Here is a 7,121-nt window from a genome sequence, read left to right on the forward strand (position 1 = left end):
AACCCAGGTCAGTGCCAGAAAGTTCCATCCCCAAAACTAATTACTATAAAAACATTGAGGTCTGCTGCAGAGCTCCCTGTGTTTTCTCCGTGTGCTTGTTCATCATTGTGTTAAGTCGGCCACTGCCTCACAAAGCAGCTTTACAGCTCTTTCATAACCTGGCAGCAGCCTGGCGCTCTCTGTCTATAGAGCCCCAAGTCTGTAGGCAGACAGCTGGATACAGCGCTGTTTGAGAAATTAGACACCCAAATACTTCCTAAAAATTGGATCTCCCTCAAATGAACAAGGACAGAGCCAAGTAAAGAAAAGGCTCTGCTCCCACCTAGCCTCACAGTGTCTGAACAGTGCAGCAGGAAATGGAATGCACTTTCAGAAGCAAAATCACTGGTCCTGTTAGGAAAGGCTGCCGTTGTAGGCAGGCCGGGGGCCAGATGTTGGGTTCTGCCCCTGCGAGGGTCTGCAGAGACTCGGTGGAGTCTGCCCTGCCAGCCTGCCTGTGTATTAGAACTGCAGGCGGTAGGGAGGGAGACAAATAGGCGCCCAAGATCTCAGACCCTCTTCTGTTGTTGGCTTCTGCAGCTTAAATGATGCACTTCCCCTGAGATCAGGTGGCAGGGGAAGACAGACAGGCTCTTCCAGCTTCTTACCTCCGCCCATATGGGCATGTGTGCACAGAGGCCTCACCCCCCTCGGAACGCCCTCCTCCTGTGCCAGCAGCCGGTAGTGCGCTGCCTGCCTGGGTCGCGCAAGGCTAGGCGCGTAAGTGTGGGCCTTCTCCCCACCACGAGTCCAGGAGCTGTTGTATACCTCATTTCTAACTCGTGACTGAGTAACTTGCTTTAACTTTCTAAACCCTCCAGAGTTGCCAAGTCTGCCCTCCCTCCCCGAAGTCACATTGAACTCTGGCCTATAGCATCACGGAACCTGCAGCCAAGGGTGGGGTCTCCTAGAGCCTCTGAATGTCGCTGCTTAAAAGCTACTGCAAACTGAGGGCAAATTGCAATCTTCTCTCTCTTTCTCTCTCTTTTTGTTGTTGTTGCCAGGGGTCTTCCAGGGTTTCCTAACACCTGCTTTCCCAACCACCCTGGCTGTAGGAGCCAACCAGTTCTCCCCGTCACCCCCCACCCGAGTTTCTGACCCACCAGCTGGCCACACACCCACTGGCCCCTGCCTTGTCCCTGGTGGGGTGGAGGCCGCCACCCCTCTGAGGCCTCAGGGCTCTGCTGACTTTGAGGCCTTTGGGTAGACGGGAAGACACCAAAGGCTCCTCTGAGCTGACTGCTGCATATACATCTCACTTTTTTTCCTTTGACATGACCAAAAAAAAAAATCCAAATATTTAAGTTTATTATTATTAATATTATTATTATTTGACAATCTTCTCTCCAATGGGCTCTCTTGAAGCTGCACCCCCAGCCCTTTCACCTTTTCTTTGAATGTAGTTCCCAACCTGCAATTCCCATCCGCACTGTTGACAAAAAGCTTTGCCAGGTCTGAATACTGCTGCTATAAGCCAGGGGAGGGTGGTTTCTTTGTTTTGTTTTGTTTTGTTTTGTTTTTTAAATTTCCAGCCAAAACCAAAGATTTCTTAATGATTGTATAAACTCAAAACAAACAAAAAAACCAAAGAAAAGGGAAGTCTTCAGCGTCAATCCAGTCTGTGGTGTCCTGGCATTTGGGGGAGGGAGGCCAGGGCCAAGTGGGGGCCCTGCCCAGTTCTGGGAGCCCTTCCCACGTTCTGCATGTGCAGAGCCATGCGACCGGTCGCCCTGGCTCCTGCCAACCGTGAACATGCCGAGGAACAAACTGGCCTTTCATATTTTCCAAACAATAGCCCGACCTGTCACCACAATAGTCCACCCTCAGCAGCTGCAGTCACCGCAGGGCTTAGCAGGGCCAGAGGGGCTGGTGATGGTGGCTGTGCTTGGACTCCACAGAGTGGGGGAAGCTGAAGACCTGGCAGGACTGGCTGCTCTGCTGGGTGCTTTAACCTGGGGGCGGGGACATGAATACTTGCCGAGGTGCCCTTCTGAGCCTCTTTTCTCTTTCCTTTACTGGAACTGCTTGGAAGTGGCTGTGCTGTTTGTGAGAAAACCTGCAGAATGATGATCAAGCTTTTCATTTCTCCTTCTTGTAGTTGGTTCCTTTTCTGCAGCACCACTGTGCAACTATGCATTGTATTTCACAACCTTTTGTGCTAGGTAGATGCCTGTGACTTTTTAACTTGGGGGGTGGGAGGGTTACAAATGAAGGAACTTTTTACATGGATCTTTTTAATCTCAGTTGATTGGGGGTGGGGGGTATTTGGTTCTAGGGTCATACAAGCTCTATCCCAAAGCAAAATCCAAATGTTAATAATATTAGCCTGATGCAGATACCAAAGATAATTTCTTTCCTGCAGAACCTTAGACTTGTGTATTAAGTACGATTACCCAGCACTTGCATTAGTCTAACCTCAGTAATTCCAAAGCTTAGATGTATATTTTGGTATATTTCTGGGATATTAAAAAATGTCGTTTAAATTCTTGTTTGTTTCAGTGTAATGCTCTTAAAAGTCATAGCATGAAAATAACTGTCCTATTCTTAGTAGTTTGAAACAATAGTATTTTTGTATGTTCTGGGTGTGTCTATGTATGTATTAACAGTTTTCACTGCCTAGGTATTCATAATAAAAAAAGAAAACGAGGAAGTCCTGAGTGTACATAATATTCAGTAATAAACTTCCACCGGGTTCAATTTGGATTGCATATTTGCTGATTACTGTTCCAACAGATTTTGTTTTGTTTGAAAGAGACAGCGGGTCGTGTTTTTCTAAGGATGTGTTTTTTTCTCTCTGTCTTTAACTATCTTAACTCCCCCCCACCTCTTTCTTCCTATTTTTTGAACATTGATTCAGGGGTGTTTTTCCACTGTTGTTGAGGGAGGGGACCCAAGGGGGGACGGCCCCCTTGGCCTCCCAGAACTTTTTGTTTGTGTACTTAACTTTAAAATGTGAGTTTGAGTTCTCTTTTGTGGAAACCTAAGATGTGGTGTAAGCGATTCTCTCCGAGATTGTCCAGCAGCTTAAAGAGGCAGCGACAATTCCCGAGTAGGTAGCGCGCTGGGAGTCCTTTCACATTTCCCCTAGACGCTAGGCGTCCGGTGGCTATTGTGTAGCCTTACTGCCCAGAGCGCCGGCTAGCCATTCCCCTCTGATCGGATTGTTTTATAAGAATCAGCTGATCATTTGGAGTTTGGGGACCTTGTTACCTGGGCCCCTGGGAAGGAAACACATTTCTTGGTTTTGGAAACCTGAAACACAAGCAACTTGATATTTGGGGGAATTAGCTGATGCCTCCCGAGGCCTGAGGAGCTGGCGGGGAACGTGAGCGGTGCTGTCTCTTTAAAAGTGCCCTTTCTATGCTTCCCCCTCCTGGGACAGCCTGCAGATGCTGCAGGCTTGGGAGAGATGGTGTAGGTGACAGTGAATCAGAATGAAAAGGTAGATTTTGTGTAGATGCATTTGTCTGCTGTAATTTTTTATATATATTAAACTTACTGTAACTGTACAGTTCATTTCTGTTGTAAAACATCATTAAACCATTTTCCAAGTGTTTGCACATTGTTTGCGCTTCTTTGACGTGTTGGCATCCTGGCTGCTGCACAGTTACACTCCCGCTCAGACTGCCCACACAAGCCTTCCAGGTGACTTTTCCAGCGGGTATCCTCAGAGGGCCAACTTCATGTCATCACCGTGGCTCCTCACCCATTACCCCAGCTTCTTCTGAGGGATACCCCTGTGCACCAGGTGCCACTGTGGCCACCACATTGCTCCCTCCCTTCCCCAGGCCCTCATGGTTTAGTGAGACCCCAGTCCCAGCAGCAGAAATCTCCAGATCTGAAGTCTCTGTGATTAGACACACAGATCCTTGATTGATCCTGCAAGAGAGCACTTCAAAGCTCCCGTCTCACTGTGTATGTCTCACTGTGACTGCAGAAGTGGCGTGAACTCAACTTTGTCACATTTATTGTTGAAACTGCAGTGGCCCACTGGCATTTCCTGCCACCTGGCTGTTCTCTGAAGGAAGCTAATCCCGAACTTGGCATCCGAGGGACTCAGTGCTTCATATCTTCAAGCAATTAGATGATTACATAAAAAGGAAAATAGGACTCAAAATGAATTTGCCACAGAGAAAACTTAAGCCTATTGAAGAGTTGGGAGCTGTGTAACCAGCGTGTGCAGAAGGCCCTCAAGGGTTTTCTTCTGGGGTTGGGAGGTGAAGAGAGCTGTCGTCTCGGGACTTGGTTGCCATCCTGTCAAGAGCTCCCCCAAAAGGAAAGGCAAATAATGAATGGGGCCTCATGTCCCCTGCTTCTGCAGCAAAGAGCTTTTTCTTTTCATTCCACCCCTCTTTACATGTATAGCTGGCATTTAAGTTTACGAGGTTATTTTCTTAAAGACAGTTACACATGGTAACAGAAATCTGTTTGGTAGGGTAGTGAATTCTTCATGAGGAAGACTTTGGAAAACAAGACCTCGTCAAATCCTAAGGAAGGGAGAGAAAGTGCCAATGAGATCCTGTTACCCTGCCATCCTTGATAAAAGGGTTGCGATATTCTGAGCCACTCCAGTCACATCTACCAGACTGACTTCCCTATGAAAGGAAATGATTAATATCTGCTCCTATTGCTGGGGTTGAAGTCAGAGGACATCTATGGTTAAAATTTAGTCATCATTTCACAGAAATGTCCAGCCAGGCTACCAAAATGCACCTTGAGCTCCAGACATAACAAGGCTGCAATAACAAGGCCTACCCTGCTTAGGTCCCTCTGAACTGTTCTCTTAGTTTGTATTGGTTAGTTCCCATTTTTTTACCTAACCAAATGTTAAGCCAGGAGCCTTGAAAAAACACTGATCAAAGAGAGCCACGCCCTACCTCTGGTTCAGTGACATAAAAGTGATGCAATTTTTTTAAATAGCAAAAGCTTCCATCTTCTTGCTCTCTGTCTCTCTCTCTCTGTCTCTGTCTCTGTCTCTGTCTCTCTCTCTCTCTCTCTCTCTCTCTCTCACACACACACACACACATTAGATTTTCATTGCAAATACATGACCTATTGCTATCTAAGACTTAACTTTCACATTTTAACACTTAAAGAAATAAGGCTGCATCTTAAAATAGATGTTTATGTTGATGGCACATCGTGTTTTATGAAGCGTAACTTCTTGGGTTTGAGGGAATCCAGTTACACTGCAGAGGAGCTGCCAGACGCCAGGAAGGGGAGCCCAGCAGTGTCCGGGATGGTGGCATTACCTGGGATGACCACTCACTGGGGATCTGAACACATCTGCTCAGTTCTCTCCCAGCTGCTTTGTCTCATGGTTCTCTTGCATGTTGTCTGCTCAGTCTTCATGTCCTGTCCAGTCAGCCTGACACCCATCCCTCACTTCCAGTTTGCTTCTTGCCTCTTATACCATATTCTTGACAGAACTAGGTCAAGCTCTCTCCTCAGGCCACACACAGCCTTGAACTGGTCTGAAGCCTACTCACTTTTATAATAGATGAATCCAATGTTGGTTTAAAAAAACCCAGTGAGTAGGGCCTTCCCTGGCAGCACAACAGATTAAAGCGCAGCACTATGAGAAGCTAGCTGCAGCCCCAGCCCTGGAGGTGACCCACATGGCATGACAGACCTCTCCTGACCTGCCCAGTGCTCCCCAGTGTATTTCATTGATCTGTCCTGTTCCCCAATCTCTCTGGTGAATCCTCTCACCACCTCTGCACCTCTGGTCTGTACCCCAGTTCTGTATGCATAAATAAATCTTTAAAAAAAAAAAAAAGTGAGTAGAAGGTAAAGGAAGCAGACCAAAAGGATTGTCCACTGGATTGTCCATTGTCTTAATGAACTTGGGCCAGTGAAATCAAAGTAGCTAAAACATCATGTCATTCTCCCTGACCTTTGCTTCATGACCAGGTAGTATCATCAGGGATCATGATCGTCAGCCTTTCTGTGTCCTATCCTCAGGCCATTCCTCTTGTGAAGTTCCACAGTTCCACATCTTCTCCATTAAACCTCTCTGGATTTGGCCAGTACCCCTCATTGCAGCTATTCACATCCACCTCTGCTTCCACCAGCTGGTCCTCTCAGACAGCAGTGAGACACCAGGTTTTTTTTTATGGTGTGGTTGAAATCTCATGAAATTTTATATTCCTGTCTCTGTGATGATGCTTGTGTCTCCACCCTGGGTGGAGAGAAAATTCTGGGCCAAGAAGAGGTGGGTACTAGGTAGGTATTTGGTGAGTGGACTTAAATTCCCCTAGGCAGCCAGGTTACAAACTAAATGTCCTGGTTGCGACATATTTACCTTCCAGAGATGTGTGTGGGAATCCCAGATGCTCAGGGCCTGTTAATGGCCATGGCCCTGGACTTGCCCTGGACTTCATTTCTATTTCAAAGACCTGACCCACTATGGATCAGTGGTTGGGTCAGTCGGTGGCATTTATAGAATCAATACAGGTGGAGGAAAGACTTATGTGGGTAGAGCAACCATTTGTGAGGGAAGTGGACCCAAAGGTCCCCTCTTGTCCTCCACCTGTCCCAGGCTGTAGGGACTGAGCTGTGCTGTGGTATCATCTGCCCTTTTAACTCCCAGCCCCTGGGCCCACAGTATTTCTCCTGATGAGGCTCCTTTCCTGCAGCCCCTATACCTGCCCCTCAACTCCTTCCCCATGAGCCTCTCATTCCCACAAAAGCCTGATCCATCCTGCAGACTATACGGCCTCGACTGCTGCTCTCAAGGCCCCTGAGACCCTGAGCCACCAACCTGGGCACCACCCTCTTCCTTCACATAGTGTGATGTTGCTCCCCCACCTTCCTCCCACTCCCCCCACCACTCCATCCCCTCGCCATGGCCTCCTGGGCCCCTGGCTGCACTGGCTTGGGCGGCAGCTGATTTCCTGCTGACATCTCCAATACAGGCTCAACTATGGAAATAAAGCTAAGAGGAAAACTCATTTTCACTAAAGCATTTATTTTGCAAAAGAGGAAGGAGTAGCTAAGCAGTATAAATTAAACCCAAGCAGAGGGAGGGTGCTCTGTCTGTGGCCAAGCACCTTAGCACACAGCAATGTCCACGTGGGTAA

This window comes from Condylura cristata, unplaced genomic scaffold (genome assembly GCF_000260355.1).
Source record: "Condylura cristata isolate star-nosed mole 26May11 unplaced genomic scaffold, ConCri1.0 scaffold00024, whole genome shotgun sequence".
Taxonomy (NCBI): domain Eukaryota; kingdom Metazoa; phylum Chordata; class Mammalia; order Eulipotyphla; family Talpidae; genus Condylura; species Condylura cristata.